The sequence below is a fragment of the Cuculus canorus genome, chromosome 15, assembly GCF_017976375.1.
Source record: "Cuculus canorus isolate bCucCan1 chromosome 15, bCucCan1.pri, whole genome shotgun sequence".
In the NCBI taxonomy this organism is placed as follows: domain Eukaryota; kingdom Metazoa; phylum Chordata; class Aves; order Cuculiformes; family Cuculidae; genus Cuculus; species Cuculus canorus.
Window position 1 is genome coordinate 7,928,683 of NC_071415.1, and position 18,537 is coordinate 7,947,219.

The 18,537-nt window shown below is 52.2% G+C and overlaps 1 protein-coding gene across 2 annotated transcripts in view; it reads right to left on the reverse strand.

Annotated features, from left to right (window-relative positions):
- Positions 1-18,537, reverse strand: part of PRKCB (protein kinase C beta) — a 128,241-nt gene that overhangs the window by 99,051 nt on the left and 10,653 nt on the right. The window lies entirely within an intron of this gene.

The window sequence follows — 18,537 nt, forward strand, 5'->3', positions numbered from 1 at the left end:
AATTCTATTTCATTATAATATTATTTTGGACAGCAAAGGCTGAGCCCAGCACATCCACACCGCTAATGGAATTACCCCTCCTCCTGCAGCCCCAGAACCTGGAAAACAGGAGTGGCATGCTCCTCTCGTACAAAAGGAGCCCCAACTGCTCAACCTGCTTATCCCCACCTCCATGAGCCGTGGGGGACGAGAGCAGCAGGCTCTGGAGCCTTTGTCTTTGCTAAACAAACCACTATTCCCACCCACACTGCCTTGCTCTGGGCTCCGAACTTCACCCTGCAGCCAGGTGCTCTTGTGCTGTGCTCTAGTCATGTGCGTGCCCCTACAGCCACATTGCACGAGCACACAGGTAACCTCCCAGCCTGGTGCCTGAAACTGCCTAGCACACATTTAACCACCCACTGATCCCTAGTATCATAGAACCATGAATTGGTTTGGGTTGGAAGGGACCTCAAAGCTCATCCAGTTCCACCCCCTACCACAGGCAGGGACACCTCCCACTGGATCAGGGGCTCCAAGCCTCATCCAACCTGGCCTGGAACACCTCCAGTAGACAAGCTATGGCTTTGCACAACTACAGGCTTATATGGCCACCCAGAACCACCCAAAAGTAAGAAGGAGGAGACTAGAATAAGTCTTCAATGCTGCCCAAGCCTCTTCTCCTCTGAGGCTGGTCTTCACAATCCCTGTTCCCCGCCAGACCCCCAGCTGCTCCAGCCCCATGCTGCTCTCCTACTGCTGGTCCAGTTCCCATCTCAGGATGGACTGCAAGGAAAACATCCACAGGCAAGGACTGTCATTTCAGAGAAGTCTTTACTATGAAGTCACAACATAAATGCTTTTTGCCTTTTTGCTGCTGCTCCCTTCAGGTCTCCAAAGCAGCCAGAGCCAGTGGCTCATTCCCAGGACTGCAGAGCAGAAGTCTTGGGACAGGGCTCTGGAGCGGTGCTCCCAACACACGCATGATTTTCATCAACACCTAAGCAAGGCATTGCCACCACCAGTGGGTTTAGAAAGCAGGAGAAGGTAAGCAAGCTCCCCGGAGCAGAACCAAACAGCAGCTGGGCACTGGAGGTCAGCTCCTCTCACAGCATTCCTCTAATGCCACAGTGCCCTCTCACACGTGCCAAATGCACATAATCAATTAAGTTGGAAAAGACCTTTGAGATCATCAAGTCCAACCATAAGCCTCACACTGCCAACTCCAGCACTAAACCATGTCCCTAAGCAGCACATCTTTCAAATACCTCCAAGGATGGAGACTCAACCACACCCCTGGGCAATCTCTTCCAGTACCTGATAACATTTTCCACGTAAAACTATTTCCTAGTATCCAGTCTAAACCTCCCCTGGCACAACTTAGAATCACAGAACATCCTGAGTTGGAAGGGACCCACAAGGACCATCAAAATTCCAGCTCCTGTCCCTGCATAGGACAACCCCACAATTCACATTGTGGGTCTGAGGGCATTGTCCAAATGCTCCTGAGTTCAGGAAGGGGCCAGATTATTTTTCAGTTGGGCTTATGCAACTGAGGAACAATTCCTCTGAAGGCCCTTGACCCATTTTAGGGCCAGGATTTGGCCTATGTGAAACTCCATTCCTCCTCGAGGAGGCTGCTGCCTCCAGCAAGAAAAGAACATTCTGGACAACATTGGTTAAAAGCCCTAAAGGTAAAGGCATAGCTGGAGTTCTGATCGTCGCCTCCATCCTGCAAATTACAGGCCTTGCCAAAGCCCTCCTCTGCTGTACCTGCCACTGGAGCACCTCACAAAGACAGCATTCCCAGCTCTGGCGGTTTCAAAGAAAAATATCCCAAATATCAATTGATGCTGCACTGGAAGCCACAATGCTCTCTATGGCAACCTGAAAGGTCTTAATTATCCATGCAGGCAGCATCGCGTGCAGCCCCGAGGCACACGGAGCTTGTAAACTTTGCTTTTGATAGTAGGTATTGAGGGAAAAAAACTCATTCAACCCCTCGAGAGCTCAGGCAGCTCTTTCATTCGCAAGAGATATTCTTGAACTCCCTGCGCAACCTGAAAGACTATTATATTCACAACCTAAAATCCATCCCAGTGTCTTTAACTGGCAGGGAGTTGGGAGGAGAAGAACAAATTAAAGTTTCTAACCCAAGAACGCCCGTTCCCGTAGCAACGGCGGCGCTGGCTCTGCCGGAGCACGGGCGGATGGGAATGCCGCATGCAGATTTTTGCTAATAACCCATCACCCAGAGAACTCGAGAAGCATCCCCAGCACAGCTTAGGTTGCTCTCTGGGGTTTGTAGAGGTCTCCAGGAGAAAGCACAGCCTCCCCTTGTGGGAACTGCAGTGTAGGAATGGGCTCCTTCTTAAAGATGTGCTCTGGTGGCTCAGGATAAACAGAGGGGCCAGGGGCATCTGCAGAGAGGAGGAAGCATTTAACCACAGCCAAACGGCAATTTTCTCCTGGGCAAACACATCCAGATGGGTACACGGCAATGAAGAGCTCCCAGTGTATCGACATTTCCTCTGGGGAATTATCAGCTCTCCAGTGAATTCCTGACCACCCGGCGAGACGGTGCTTAGGCATCGTTATTTCTACACATAAAAAGACCAGAAAAAAACCCAAACCAATCTTAATCTCCAGCAGAATAAGCCTGAAGTCAGCTCCTAGGTGAAATGTGCCTCTGGAGCAGAAAAGGCTCTTTTTCAATCCAAAAGTGGGAATGAAATGCAGCTCCTCAGTCTCACCATTCCTCTCAGATTTAGGTACTCATTTGTCAACCAGCTCAACGCCGAGATTGACCCAACGGTATTGCACAGCAACACAGAGGCAATCTGCTCCCACCACCCTCGCTCTTTCAAAGCCCAACACACAAATCAGTGATTCTGCCCAATTTCTCTCAGTCATAAAAAGCAGACCTGGTAAAACACCAAGCTTCTAACAGAGTTAAGAAAGAAGAGCTCAGTTGTCCCCAAGTGACAAGGGCTGAGCACTATAAGGGTTTGCGGCAGTGAGGAGCTCGGTGGACCAGCAGGGTGGCTGCTGAACATGCAATGAGGGCGAGAGCTCACCATCATTTTAGCATGTGCTTCCCAAACGCGGTCAAGGGAGTTTCACCTCCGCACACTGCAGAGCAAGAACTGCACCATCAACCAGAGACCCTGGAGCAGTGGTGGCACCAGTGCCATGCTGGACCCCAGCCGCATCACACTGTCCCACTGGAGTTGCCTGCATAGGAAGCACCGAGCACCACCAGCAACCTGATGTCAAAGGACTTGGTAGCTTTGCTTCCCACAGCACAAATGCTTCCCACACTGCCAGAGACAGAGCTCTTTCAAAAGGATGTAAAGTTTGTGCCGTGAACGGTTGAGTTTGGGCACATCTCATTGCAAAGGGACAGGAGCTCAGCTCTGCTGTGCTACCCACAGCTCTGCAAAGACACAACACCTCAGGAGAACACCTCATCACCAACCTCCAGCTGCCAAAGAGGCCAAAGAACCTTGTTTCTAGGACCAACAGCAGCAGATTGAGGACTCCCAAGTTCATAGAAAAGCAAGTGCCAATCAGCCTAGCAGGAAAGAGTGCAGGCTTGGTGCAATCGCACACCACGTACAGCCACCCCTGCAGACAGGGGAGCTCCCCCTGTGCACCCCTGCACCTTCTACTAGAAAAAAAAACCTCCTCAGGTTTTATCATGAGTTCCAGCAGCAAGTCTGGAGCAAGGGTTTCTTTAAGCAACTAAAAAGAATATTCGAAAGGGCAGGCAGCTGTCAAAGCTGCCACCTCCATGGAGCTGCAGCAGAAACTTACTCTCAAGGGCAGCATTTTGACCTTCCTTGTCTAAAAAGGGTTCACCGCAAACTAGTGCTGCTCAGCTGACACACAGGAGCTCTAGAAAATAAGCTTCTCTTGCCCAGCACAGACAGCTTCTTGTCCTCAACAATTGAAACTTCAGCATCCACATCAAGATCTCTGTTTGAAAAGTGCAGCCTCGTGGGAGCAGAGGCAAACCCAGCACCGGTGCTCCCAACTCACATGTGGAGCCCTGGCTGCAGGGGAGAGGCCGAAGTGGGCAAAGGCACCCGATGCCTGGGGACCACATCTGCTCCTACGCCATCCCACTGCTCATCAGCTCCGATCGGAACAGTCTCGAGTGCTTCCCACCCCCGCTTGCGAGGTTTCACTACAGCCTTTGCATCCTCCACCATATCAAAAGGCAGATGGATCGCTCTCCCATCAAAGGGAAGACGGATCAAGTCAAAACAGAGAAGGATGCTTTTCAAATTGACCGACTGCGGGGAGGGTCCCGGTGCAGCTGCTGGGAACGACAGAACCAGTCAGCGTCCCCAGGGACGCAGCTCAAGACAGCTCTTCGCTCAAGTACAGAAGTGGGAGAGCAATTAGGAAGAACAGCAACGAGCTTCTCCCCCTTCCAGCCTTCCCACTCGAACGCCTTCCCTCGTGCCGCAGTGCTGGGGAACGGTTCCCTCCCGCAGGAGGGTCCCCACACCTCCCAGCACAGCCTCGACCCTCCGTGTCAACCCCAGCCCGAGGGGACTTGCTCCTTCGAGCATTGCAAGAGAGACGGCAACCAAGGAATTGATCAGGTTGCAGCTGCTGCCTGGTGTCTCCTATGGTCAGAGATGGGAAAAAGCTCTCGGTGCTAACAGAGAAGCGGCACAGCAACACCAGCAAAGCAGCTCTCCAGGCTCAGCTGCAGCTGCGGCTCAGCCTTGCAACCAACATCTCGCTTTTAAACAGAACAAGCGCAGAGCGGAGAGGAGAGGCTGTACAGCAGCAGGATGAGATACCAGCAGAGCGCAGGAGAGGGAAGGTGTGGAGCTCCTGCAGGCTGCCTCTGGGGTAGCAGCTATCACCGGGCCCTTAGACACATGCCATCGTGGCCTGCGTATCCTGAACCACGCTCACAGGAAGCCTTATCACAACAGTCTAAGTCTAACTTGGCCCCAGTGCTTCGGTTCAGAAAGCAAAGGAGGTGAACGCCACAGAGCTCTGAGGGGGAGGATCCAGTAAAACAGCACTCCAGGATGGAAGGAAGAGGATAGACAACTCAGAGCCAGAAACCACAGGTGGCAGCAAGGAGATGCTGAGCACAGCACAGAAGTCTTCTGCAAAGGGAAGGACCCTCACTGCTTGTCAGGGGAATAACCAGGGGCTTCAGTCCTCAGCCAGCCACCAAGGAGTGAACGCATGCCAACCGCTTCCCTTTTACTGCAGGATTTCCAGGAGCAAGATCAGAAAGCGCTGGGCACTGGGTGTCCAGGCTTCGCTGTGCATGCTGACCACAGCCGTTTGACACCTCCTCTGCAATCACCATCGGCCACTACTCCTGCCCTCAAAAACCCCTCCCTGGAGCAAGGATGGGGCCCTTGCAAGGCAGGCAGGATCACACCACGGCATTAGTGCTCGAGCTGTGCCAGATGCGAAGCAAGACTGAAGTTCAAGCTGGTTAGCGAGAAGCTCCAGGCTTCATAAATAGCTTTGGGGAAGCGATACTACAGATGATGCCTCAGGGCACACATGGGCACTTCTCAGGGTGCAGCTCCTGGCCCTGCTCTGCTGTGGTGGCTTCCTGCTCTCCCAACAGCAGGACTGTGGACCTGCATGCACTCAATGGGCAGCTCAGTCCCCAAAGCCCTCGCGTTTACCCAGCAGCTGGGGAAAGCCATGAGCACGCTGAACACTGCACTCCTGGGCTGGATGGAGACCAGGGGCCTTTCTCCACTGCTTTCCAAGCCTGGGGAGCAGAGATGCCTGCTGTAGCTGGATCTCCTTCACTCCAGCTCGGCTCTGCTAGCCCTCTGCCCCAAGCACAACCTGACCTCAGCTTCCCCAAAGCCAAGCGCACTGGAATAGCCTGCCCCAAGCCTGTGCTCTTCCATCTTCCCTTCTTCTAATTTCTGTTCTTCAGCCTTGATATGAAGTCATGTGTTGAAGTTATCAGAGAGCTGGAAGTGAGTCAGCACAGTAAACCACAGGCTTAGAATGTAACTAATTAAAACTATTCACTCAAGCCAGCATGTTCCAACACACTCAAGACCCTAAACAAAGCCAATTGCATCAGTGGGATGCAGCATACAACCCCACTATGTTGGCTCCCATCTTCTGCAGCAGATTGTACTAAAACTGAGTTGCATACCAATGCAAAACAGAGCTTCGCTACCCAGGGACCACATTCCTCAACAGAGATCATGAGATGCGTTTTGAGAGTGCTTTACTTCAGCCTTGGAGGCTGCAGAAGTCCTGCTTTGGTTGAGGGAGCATCTGATGCCATTCCCAACCAACCAAGGGGTGGAAGGCAGCGTTGTGTTTGTACAAGGCTGAACAAATGGTGACTTGGGCACAGCAAGTTAAACCAGCAGCATAAGTGACGCGTGACCCATCCCCAGGCTGTGCAGGAGGAGCGAGGATTAGATAAAACCAAATCCTGTGCTGCCTTTAACACATTTCTCCTCCCTTTCTCTTTTTGCAGAGGTAGGAGTGCAGTCGCTCACCAGGACTAAGAGACTTCAAGGTCACCCAGGCAGATTACAGCAGAACAGGGACCCGAGCCCACAGCATTTCCCACGTCCCAAAGCAATGTCCTACCCAGGTCTGCTGCAACTCCCAGCAACCAGTGAGGATGTAAACGCTTCACTGGCACTGACTGCAACTGCTAGTGCAAAGGAAATGCTATGCAAATTAACGCCAGAACATCCATTTGCAGTGACACCCACAGAGACAGGGCTCAAAGGCTGGGACAAGAAAGGCGAGTCGTCGTAAGTGTTCATGGGCATCCCACGGGCACAGCAGCCGGCAGGAACACGGCTGCCTCAGTTACCCCTGCGGTGAGCACAAATCAGGGAGATCCCCCCCACCGTGAACAACGCAAGATGAGCAGAGAAAGCGCTTCCCATACACCACACAGGCTGCCAGGTTGGGCTGGTGGCTCCTTATACACCAAAAAAAGGCTGAGAGAGTTGGTGTTGTTCAGCCTGGAGAAGAGAAGGCTCCGTCAAGACCTTAGAGCAGCTTTGACTAAAGAAAGGGGCTTCAGGAAAGCTGGGGAGGGGCTCCTGACCGGGGAGTGCAGGGATGGGATGAGGGGAATGGTTTTAAAGTAAGAAAGGGGAGATTTAGGTTGGATAGAAGGAAGAAATTCTTCATTATGAGGGTGGTGAGGCACTGGTCCAGGTTGCCCAGGGAGGTGGTAGGTGCCCCTACCCTGGAAACATTCAAGGTCAGGTTGGATGGGGCTCTGAGCAACCCGATCAAGCTAAAGATGCCCCTGCTCCTGCAGGGTGATTGGACTGGATGACCTGTAAAGGTCCCTTCCAACCCAAACAATTCTATGATTCCATGAAAACCACCTGCTATGGACCATGGCAGCAGAGCAGAGCAAAAGCATTTTAATCACTAGCTTACATGAATAAAAAGCATTTAGTTAAAGAGCTTTCTGCTGCAGAGAATGTTTCCTTTATGCAATTGAGATGGAGTATGAGAGCATGAAACCGAATCCAGCAAGCGCAACGGAGCTGCGGAGCCTGCCAGCAGGCATCAGCAACACCAGGTCCTCAGCGCAGCCTCACTGGGATGGAGACGCTCTCTGAACCCAGCAGTGCACACATGGCAACGGGGGGAGAAATTCAGAGGACTGATTTATGAGAACTCTGGAGCATTTCTTTGGTGTTAAAATAGAGATGCTGGGCGCTTAATCACACCACTTGTCTCCTCCCCCAACCAAATAAGAGAAAACAAAGATTCAAGACCTTATAATAGATCCATTATTTAATAAATACAAGTATGCAGTAAGACCTGGCTTATGCTAACAAACTTTGACAGCAGATAACTAACCATCCAGCCATGAAGGCTGCAAGAATAATATCAGACAATTAAACGGTACTTCTAAAAATAGACTACCTGACCCGCTACCACTTCTGACTATCAATCCAGCTTTCCCTGCAGAGAAGCTGCTAAAGTTGAGTCAAACCTCAAAATACTACCTCAAAATAGTTGTTCTCGCATCTGAAACGGTGCTGTGCCTGCAAGTGATCCACCCCTTCCTCAATTTAGATCACTCAGAAACCTTCACAGAAGGAAAAATCACTACGTGTCAAGGCAGGAGCAGGGAGAGACAGACCCTGATTGCAGTGACAACAAAAGCTGGGGGAAGGGGTGCAAACACCGGGGCTGCAGCCAGCTGGGGCTTTACAGCGAGATGCACTCACATCTTGGGGAGACATTGATGGGGAAGGAGGAGGCAGTGCTCAGGTACCAACACACAATTGCTAGTGAGCTTATAAGATTTGTTAGGAAATGAAGGGTTCAAAGCTTTTGAAGTTCACCTCCTATACAAGGACAGGCTGGGAGAGTTGGGGTTGTCCAGCCTGGAGAAGAGAAGGCTCTGGGGAGACCTTAGAGCAGCTTCCAGTACCTGAAAAGGCTACAAGGAAGCTGGGGAGGGACTTGTACAAAGGCATGTAGTGATGGGACAAAGGGAAACAGCTTTGAATTAGAGAGGGAAAGATTTAGACTAGACATAATGGGGAAATTCTTCACAATGAAGGTGGCGAGGCCCTGGCCCAGGTTGCCCAGAGAAACCATGGCTGCCCCATCCCTGGAGGTGTTCAAGACCAGGTTGGATGGGGTTTGGAGCCCCTGATCCAGTGGGAGGTGTCCCTGCCCATGGCAGGGGGCGTTGGAATTAGATGGTCTTTAAGGTCCCTTCCAACTTAAACCATTCTACGATTCTATAATTCATCTGTTTGCACTTCCTGTTACCTTTTGTCAGCCCAACACATGCAAACACCACACGGAGCAGCCCCAGCCGTCAGCACAGACTTGCTGCCCTCAAAGGCAAGCAGGGCTCTGCCTGTACCCCCCATCCTACAGCCTCCCCCTTGGCTTGGCTGACTTTGAGCTCAGCCCGGGTTTTGTAGTTGCTGCACTGCGTTGCTTCAGCCAAAAGACTGCACGCCTCGACGCTTGCCTTCTGGCTTATACGGGAATGGAGGAGGCTGTGCTTGAAGGAGCATGTGAAGGACATGGCAGCGCCACGTGAAGTAGGGAGTAGATCCTCCTGAGCTCACACAGCCTGCCGTGAGCCACACTCCTGCAGGGAGGCAGGGCAGGCTGTGGAATGGAGCTAAACTACAAAGAAGGGGTGTTGCACTGGGTATGAAGACACCGGACAGGCTGGGTGTCACCTCCCCAGCCAGGCAGAGGAGCTACCCCCAACCCAGTTGGCCATGTAACAGCACAGGCTCCTGCATCCACCATGTACATGCAGATAAACTCAATAAATGAATGTTTCACACTCTTTCCAAATACCTGAAATGCATGGCATGAGTCTTCAGTTAAGCCTTTAGGGTTTTTCTCAAAGACTGCTCTAAAATCTAAAAGGTGAAGAATCAAAGTGGAAACTCAAGTTCTCGATCTGGCTGGGAGCAGGACAGGGAGAAACCAGAGAAACCTCTCATCCAGAGAAACCAGAGCAGGAAAGCCGCAGTTGTGCAGAGGCTTTTAGGCAGCTCCTCCAGGGCTACTCCAGCGCTCCCGAACCTGAAACTCTCCCAGATCCCGTTCTTTAACTTTTCTGCTCATAACTCTCCCTCCTCTGCCAGCGAAAGTCATTTACAGGAAATTACTTCGGGGTTTCTGCATTACTTCAACACAGCCCCACTTGCAAAACCTCTGCCAGGGCCAGGGAGCTCCAAGATGCACCCAAGGAAGGGATCAACATCAACAGAACTGTACTGCCAGGATGTACCACATCTGTCCTGTTCACCAGTGTCCCCACAAGCCCTATACCACAGCTCCCAGTTGTGGCCATGCCGTGGAGCCCCAGACTGGTGCTGTTGCTGCTGTCAGAGGGCTGCCCCACGGACAGGGCCGGCTAGCAGTAACCACAGGCTGAAAGACAGAGAGAAATGAGGAGCATTCCCATCGCAGGGGTTGTGCTTCCCCGGCACAGCCCCTTACAAAGGGTTATCAAGCACTGGAGGCTGCCGGGGGGTACCAGGACTGGCAGTTCTGAAAAGAGGGGCAGCGTGGTGGGAGGCAGAGGCGTCGCAGGAGAAACAAGCGGCATCCTGAACTGCTCCCCAAGCTCTTCCACATGCAACAGGGTAATTATCACATCCTTCCTTCCCCTTCTGAAAACAGCCAAGGCAACAGTAAGGCAGTGGTGAGATGTTATCTGAGAGTGCAGCCGAGTGCGGCTCCTCAGGAGGAGAGACATCATGAGAACAGCATCGCAGTGCACAGCACCCAGCGCCAGCCGAGGAGCCCCGACTCGGCCACAGAGCCCAGAGGATTCAGCCAAGCTTCACTGTCATTGAATGCAAAGCAAACATGGACCTTAGCTGTCTAAGTCAGCTCTACCATCGCAAAATGGTTTGTGTTGGAAGGGACTTTAAAGCCCATCCAATTCCAACCCCCAGTGGGACACCTCCCACGGGATCAGGGGCTCCAAGCACCATCCAACCTGGCCTTGAACACCCCCAGGGATGGAGCAGCCACCACTGCTCTGGGCAACCTGGGCCAGGGCCTCCCCACCCCCCAGGAAGACATTTCTTCATAAGCTCTCATCTCAGTCTTCCCTCTTTCAGCTAAAACCCCTTCCCCCCCACCATCCTATTCCTGCCCTCCTTGATCAAAAGCCCCTCTCCAGCTTTCCTGGAGCCCCTTTCAGTACTGGAAGCTGCTCCAAGATCTCCCAGGAGCCTTCTCTTCTCCAGGCTGAACAAACCCAACTCTCTCAGCCTGTCCTCATATGGGAGGTGCTCCAGCCCTCGGATCATCTCTGTGGCCTCCTCTGGACTTGTTCCAACAGCTCCATGTCCTTCTTGTGCTGAGGACTCCAGAACCAGACACAGGGCTCCAGGTGGGGTCTCGTGAGAGCAGAACAGAGGGGCAGGGTCCCCTCTCTTGCTGCAGGCTGCCCCACTCACTCCCACAGGGAGCTCAAACCCCTCCAGCATTTGCTTCCCTCCATGGCTGCGGACAGAGGGCTGCTGGCTGCACCCCCCAACAAACATCAACAGCTTCAACAACAGAGAAAAAGTGGTTTTTTTCAGCCAAACTGCCACTCTCCTCAGCTGTGCCTGTACGAGTTTGCTACGGTCTCGTGTTGGGCACAAGCACCTCTCCCAGGCTGAGCAGGGGCAGCGGCACACACAGCAACACCAATGCTCCCAGCCGGCTCTGCTGGAGGACACACACGGCTCCCACTCCTGCCAACGTGATTAGCGATGCCGAGCCACGAGCCTTCACAATTAAGCTGCTCATTTTGGTGTAATGGCTTGGCAGTTCACACACAGCAGCGCCTGAACAACAAATAAACCCCAAGCAGGACAAGACCTGCATGTGCAATAACTGAATCAAAGGGGAATGGCTGTCCTGTCAGGCAGCCACCTCCAGAAGGCCACTGCAGAACAATTTGGAGTCCAGTGGTCTCCACAGCGGTGGACAGACGAGATACGAGTTCATTATTAGACATCCATTGGCCCTTGCTCATTAGGGGAAAAGCACATCAAACCCAGCAGCACTCGCTCTGGAGCTCCAACCACCCCAAGGATTCCCAGCACCCACACACTCCCTCCTGAGCTCTTCCAAGTCTCAAGGTCATGTACCTACCCAATAAATGTTATGAATAAGAGACTCAAAAAGTTTCTTTCAGCACTAGCTCCCCATAAAGTTCATATCTGGTCTTGTAGCAAGTGGACAGGTAATAACAGCCCCTCAACTCCCATGGGATGCTCTAACAGCTAGGAGATCATGATCTGGAGAGCGACCACCTCAAAGCATGTGCCCTGCAAAAAGGCCCACCAGCACTTTTGTTTGTTTGATGTAATTCCTAAAGTCAAAAGCTTCAGCGCCCCATACAAGTCAGCAGTGAGCTGACAGCTATTATTTTAGGAGTCTCCATATGGACCCATTGCAGCATCTTGCAGCTCTAATTTAGGACACAGACTGACTCGGAGGGGATAGCGGTTCCCACTCCCCAGGTCCGCTGAACAACAGAGCATTTCCCAGCCAGATCCCACGTTGCGGTGCTGCAAGAGCTCCAGACCCTGCCTGCCCCTTTTATTAAACACAAGTGGTTGCAGAAAGAAAACGGGAGAAGAAAAACACTGCCTAAGCATGTATATCCCAAAGATATATTCAAGGAATGAGTTTCTCTAGAGAGGGGAGAAATCAGCTTCCCTTCATGCTGCCAAGGAGGCTGAGGGGACTGTCCTGGGGAACTCGATTTCATCTCCCGCACGGGGCCCTTTTGGAGGGAGAAAGTGCTTCTTGCAGGCTGCAGTCACACACATCGCCCATCCCGAGAGCAGGAGGGGGAATAGAAAGGGCTCTGGCACTGTGCAAGTGCTCACCACACAGTGGTAGAACCTCCCTCTGCAGGCCTGCACGTGCAAAGAGAGAAGCACCACGAGCAGACTGAAAGTTTTGAGCCCATTGTGTTCCCACAGCCCAGAGCAGGTCTGCCAGACGTTCATGAGATGCAGCATGTGTGTACAGATGCAGCAGCCAAGACCCTGGCTGGCATCCCCCGTAAAGGCTCACATCAGTGCTCCTGCGTCGAGGATGTTGATCAGCAAGGGACAAGCATCACTCACTGCTTGATGTTGAGAAGGGACAAAGAGAGCCACAGCCACTCAGCCAGCCCAACAGCCCCGAGGAGCTCTCAGCGGCACCATGGAACCCAGGAGATACCAAACACCACCACCTTGCCCTGCCTCAGCGGTGCTGAGCACCGAGCGATGCAAACCGGTCCCACAGTCCTGCTGGGTGCCAGCTCCCGTGCTGCTGCCGCCCACCCCAGCCAATGGGCCCCCAGCCTCCAACTCCCCACCCCAGGGCTGCTTTCCACACTAACCAGTCGCAGCCAACACCACCATTACCACCACCCAACTGGGCCCACTGTGTCTTCCCAAGCATCCTGGTTGAGGGGCTCGGTCGACAGCACAGCCCTTGGCTCCCCCCTTGGGAAGTGACCAGCCCAGCCACGTTATTTTGAAGCCCCAAAGTGCTGACATGCCACTGCTTAATCACATGTTTTTCCTCTTGCTTTTTAAAGAAGTATTCTTGTTTCGCTCTGACACAGTGGAAGAAAAATTACAGCCAAGAGGCAGCGATAAGGGAGGAACTTAGAGCAGAGCTGCAGAGGCTGAGGCACCCAGCTGCCCGATTCAGGAATAAGATAAGGTGCTGCACCCCACAGCTCGGAAGGGGCCCCCGCTGCTGCCAGGCAGCCCGGTCCAAGGGGGATGCTCCAGGGACGGGGGATGCAGGGCAGCCTCTCCACCTGCATCGGTAAAGCAGAACTGCCTTTGAATCCCCACAGACCAGAAAAGGTCTAGAAAAGGGCAAGGTGATCAAAATTTGGAGGTTGTTTGCATATGGGGAATGGTGGGTGGGCTGCAAGCCCCCAGCCTGGAGGTACGACAGGTGATGGAGAACACGGTAAAGGCTGTCAAAGCCCAGCTGGCAGTGCAGGGGTGAGGACCGCTGTGCCAGGGTGAGAGCTACAGGCTGTCAAACACAGCCAGCAACACAGCAAGGGCAAAAACAAACAAGAGAATGTGGTTGTCGAGGTTGTGGGAGCCTCCCTCGTGCAGGTCACCCTGCAGCCCTTGGGCCACAGGAGCAGCAGGGGCACGGCACGAGCAGCACCAGCCACCAAAGACAAGCCATACAGTGTTTTGGTGGCTCTGGAGTGGAGCATGACGGGCAGCTCGTGGGTAACTGCTAGATTCTGCATTCCTTTACAAGAATCGCAGCCTTGTAATTTCTGCAATTAGAACGGGAGTTCTTCTACCGTGATCTAAAATAGAAGTTTTTGTCACAAATTACTGGCTTTCACTCCTCTCGTACCTGAGCTTAAACCGAAACTTAAATGGAAATTTACAGGAAAATGAGAAAGTGAGTCAGTCTGCCCTTCCCAACAGCCACTTATTTTCATCCCCTTGGACTCAGTTAATCGCAGCACCACAGAAATTAAATTTATTCCAATTTTACAAAGCCCAGAAATGGGGAGGTGGTTCTGGCAGGGAACTCTGCCATGCCACAGACCATCGGCAGCGCCGCGATCTGCCAGTGGCCAGAGGTGCCGTGCCTGGGTCTCCATCCCACTCCAGGCAGGCACCCCGAGAGGCAGGGAGAGCTTCCTGGCCCATGCCACCTCCTGCACGACCTGCCTCAAACCCCACAGCAAGGAGGCACAGGCAGCACATCATCTCACAGCACTATTATCCCATTTTTCCTGCCCACACAAGTAAGCAACTCTCACACCAGCATGAGGAAAGGACTAAAACCAGCCTAAAGGATAAGCCCAGTAATTTGGGTTCTGGCCAAACTGCAGCCAGGTGAAGGCAGAAGGAACTTTGTCTTCTGAAGCATGGCACACCGAGGCCACAACAGCTGGAGCTTTCCAACTTGCATTTGCAAAAAGAACAGGAACCACTTGCATCAAAGCCTTAGATCAAAGAAAAACAATGCTCAAGCAATGCAGAGCAGAAAGATCTGTGCAGAAAGCCTTCCCAGCAAGCTGACCAGCCCCTCATGAGGAAAACCAGCCCTGGGTTCTCCACAGTCCAGCTGAGCTGATGCCCTCCGTAGAGGCACATCACTGCAGAGACGGCCACTGCATCACCTGGGCATGGAGCATCACCTCCAACCCCCAGCCCGGGAAAGCCAGCTTGCTGTCCCCATCTGTTGGGCAACACGGATACAGGGTCTGGAGCAACAGCAGCCCACGGTTATGGAGCTTTGTTCTTGTTTTGTACTGGCAATGCTCAGCAGGGTCTCGTACCAGCTGACGACACAGGCAGAAACTAAAGTTTCCAGAATGCCTTTCAAAGCATCTGATTTCCAACTAGCAAGAGCTGAGACTCAGAGAATATGCTGCAAAGCTTCCACCTGGTCTGTGTCTCCCGAGGATTTGGGTCAATAGAGAGACTGCCGTTAGAGAGGGGGAAAAAAAATGCTTTTTAGTATATAATAAGGTAGAATTTAATTCTGGTGCAAGGCTGAGGGAAGCAAGCCATTTGTCATGCAGGATTTGATGACAGTGCTTGTCCACAACTCAGACAAGCACTCACTTCTCTTGTTTTCCTTGAATTCCCCTCACTCACACAACAGAGCGAGAGCTGCAGACAAAGGAACTCAAAACTCCAAACTGTTTGGCACCAGGACAGATATACCCATACAGATTCAGAGACGGAAGAAATTTGAACTGTAGCTTGAAGTTATTTTAGAAAAATTCTCTACCAGGGTTCAGTACTCAACCAAAATGCAAATCACCATCACGGCTTCCTAAGCAAATGAGCTATTGTTACATTTTTTCCAGTCCAGCAGCATCTTGCTCTGAAGATCTAATAGCAGCCCTACCGAGCAGCAGCTAATTAAAGCCTCTCCTCCTGCCAAAACCCCAGATTCAGAGTCTCTAAATGACCCAGTAAGTGACACTTTTTCCACCTCAGAAGCCCTAGGAGACTCTAGGTCAGAAGCTCTACTCTTACCACTGCTGCAGTGGTACATCTGCCGTGTCCTGCCCACCATGGGTATCCAAGCTGGAGCACAGCTTGGTACCCAACTGCTCTCCCTGCTGCTCCCAGCCACATGGCAGAGAAGCATGGGTTAAAAACCATTTCCCCAGCCAGCATCCCACCTCCTACAGCTTCCCCTACAAGCCTGGTCAAGGCTGTGGACAGAACGGACACCTCTCCCCAGCGCAGACCTTGCTGCCAGCACAGCTCACCCTGCTCCACATGGACCTTGCATAGGCCCAAGATGCAGGTCTGAAGGTGGCCATTCCCCCATCCTCCCACATCTCTGTTCCCAGCGCCCCAGACGCACGCCCCAGGCTGACGTACATCCTTCAGCCCACCCCAAGTGTGGTGGCATGGAGCGGTGGCACCTGGTGAGACCTGGAGGACAATGGGCAGCCCCAGGAGACTTGGCAGCTAAACAAGACCTTCACTGTTTCAGGTCAAGGTCTTCCTCTAGCCAGCTCCTCCAACTGGAGCGAGACACCATCAAGGAGGGGACACCATGGTAGAAGGCTTCTGGGATAGAGATGTGTCAGGCTCCCAAGAGGACGGCGCACAGGATGAACTGCCCAGCTACAGGCGTGTAGATACGGACACCCCGGGGCAGGGAAAACCCCCAGAAGCAAACTCTGAGCAAACTCAGCTTCTCATCTGTCACAAAGGTCACTTTGTTTTACCCAGGAGAATAACTCGCTGCTGTTACAGACCTACAAGCCTCATTTCCAGAAGACTCTGGCCCCGAGGCACCTCTCCATCAAAGATAAACGAATAAGACAAATTTGGGAGTTAATGGACTGAGCTATTGGAGACAGTCCTTAGTCGCATGAGCACACAAATGTGAATTAGCTTTGTTTTACAGCCATTCCTGGGGTAGCAAACAGAACGCAGCAGAATCTCCCATGACAGGATGGAAGGGACAGGCAGGCAGCGGAGGTGCCCTACTCAGCCCCCTCTCCCCTTGCACACAGGGATGTCCCCTCCCAGCAGCTCCACCATCCTCAGAAACTCTGTCCGCTGGCAATTACAGCTGCTGCATGAATCATGGAAAGGTTTGAATGTGGAAGGACCTTAAAGTCCATCCACGTTCCACCCCCTGCCATGGGCAGGGACACCTCCCACTGCATCAAGGGCTCCAATCCCCATCCAACCTGGCCTGGAACACCTCCAGGATCAGGGCATCAACCGCTTCTCTGGGCAACCTCTTTTTTGCTCTGGTCAGACCTCCCAAAAGGCAGGTTATTCCATCAAACTCTTCAGAAATCAAGTGAACACAGATATGTTGACAACTTCCACCAAGACAGCTGTTTTCCCAAATAAGTCCATGAAAAGGCTGAAGCAGGCAACAAGAAACGAAGCCTGTAACAATGCCCATCTCCATCATGACAACAGAGCAAAGGTTGTTCGGCAGCACAAAGGTGTCAGGCTCCAGAGTCTGTTACCAGCTGGGGGATGACTTCAGGCTGTGCATAGATCTTCCATTAGTATGGGAAAGATAACAATGCACTGACTTATCCCCGGTGATAGTGACTGCTGGGGATGGAGAGGCTCCAGCGCCATGGCTGGGGCTGATAAGTGGCGGAACCCACGCTGCTGCAAGCTCACCGGCACGACTCAGCTGTACCTCCTGCTCCTGGGAGGGGAAGGCACATCTGTCTGAGACCAGGGACACAGGTTGCACAGTTTTTATCCCTTAAGCAGTCTTCCTCCTCTTGGCTACTCCAAGTTAGGAGCTGGATGATCTTTAAGGTCCCTTCCAACCCAAACCATTCTGATTCTATGATTCTGTTTCCAAATATTTTCCCTAAGCCAAGGTAAAGCTGGAGCAGTCAATGTAACGAATGCAAAGGAAGAAAAAAAAAACCCTTAAACCAAATTACTCAGCCTCTTGGGGCAGACACACTATTAACAACCTTGACAAGCGCCAGCGTTTTGCTTACAAGGCAAGCGTTAACAGTCCCCTGGCAAGTAAAGCACCACGTTGTAATGATCAGTGAATCAGCCTCCCTCCAGCCCCTTGCACTGACAAAGGCAACAGATATGGAGAAGAGGTAAATAATGACTTTGCACTGCGTCAGGAGCTAATCCACTCAATGATGCAAATTAAATTCGTGGGCCACTTCCCCCTCACTCCAGCTTCTCACTGATATTATAAAACAATCTTCGCACGGACTCCTGACTTCATGGCTATGTCACCGGCAAAGTTGCATTAAGCCATTGAGGAAAGCCAAGACAACTTTCACTCCTCTTCACAACCGCACTCTCCCATTCTTCTGCTATAATTGGAAATCATGAAAATGCATTTGTTCACGCGCTAAGAATGTCAGCTATTAAATGGGCTTGCTGTTCAGACCATCAGAATAAAGGTATTTAACTGTTCTCTCCAAAGGTGAAGCTATTACTGTTGCATCATTTCACATGGCAACGGAAGATAGGGAGGAATCTACCAGCACGATCAGCTCAAATGCACCGGCGTCACAGCACGAGGAAGAAGAGGAGCAGCTGAAGGTTGAGATTTAGGTATCAGAGTCTTTTTTAGCTTCCCTGCTGCTGACTCAACACCGAACGTAGGAAGACCAGACCATAACTATATTTTTTGGACGTGACCCCTAACCGCAAGCAGAGGCAGAGCCACTCAAGCAGCGAGCGGTGGCCACTGCCCTCAAGCACAGCGTGCACAGCCCCGCTGACCCTGCCTGTGTCAGCACCCCTGGTCAAGCCCAGCTGCTCCCAGCATCTTCCTGCAGAGCCACGAATCATCCCCCCATTTCCCCAACCACCCCAAAACCCATTCACCTAATTTTTCTCCTATTTGGAGCTGGATTTCCGTGCTTAGAAGATCACCCTGTGGAACAAGTGCTCCCACCTGAAGAGGAGAGCTCACAATAGAGGGACCCTCTGAAAAACAAAGACTCAGCTGGATGCAAAAGAGCCAATTTAAAGGGAGTGGTACCTTAACGAGTCTCAGATTGGCCATCTCAGTAACTTCCATGTCCTG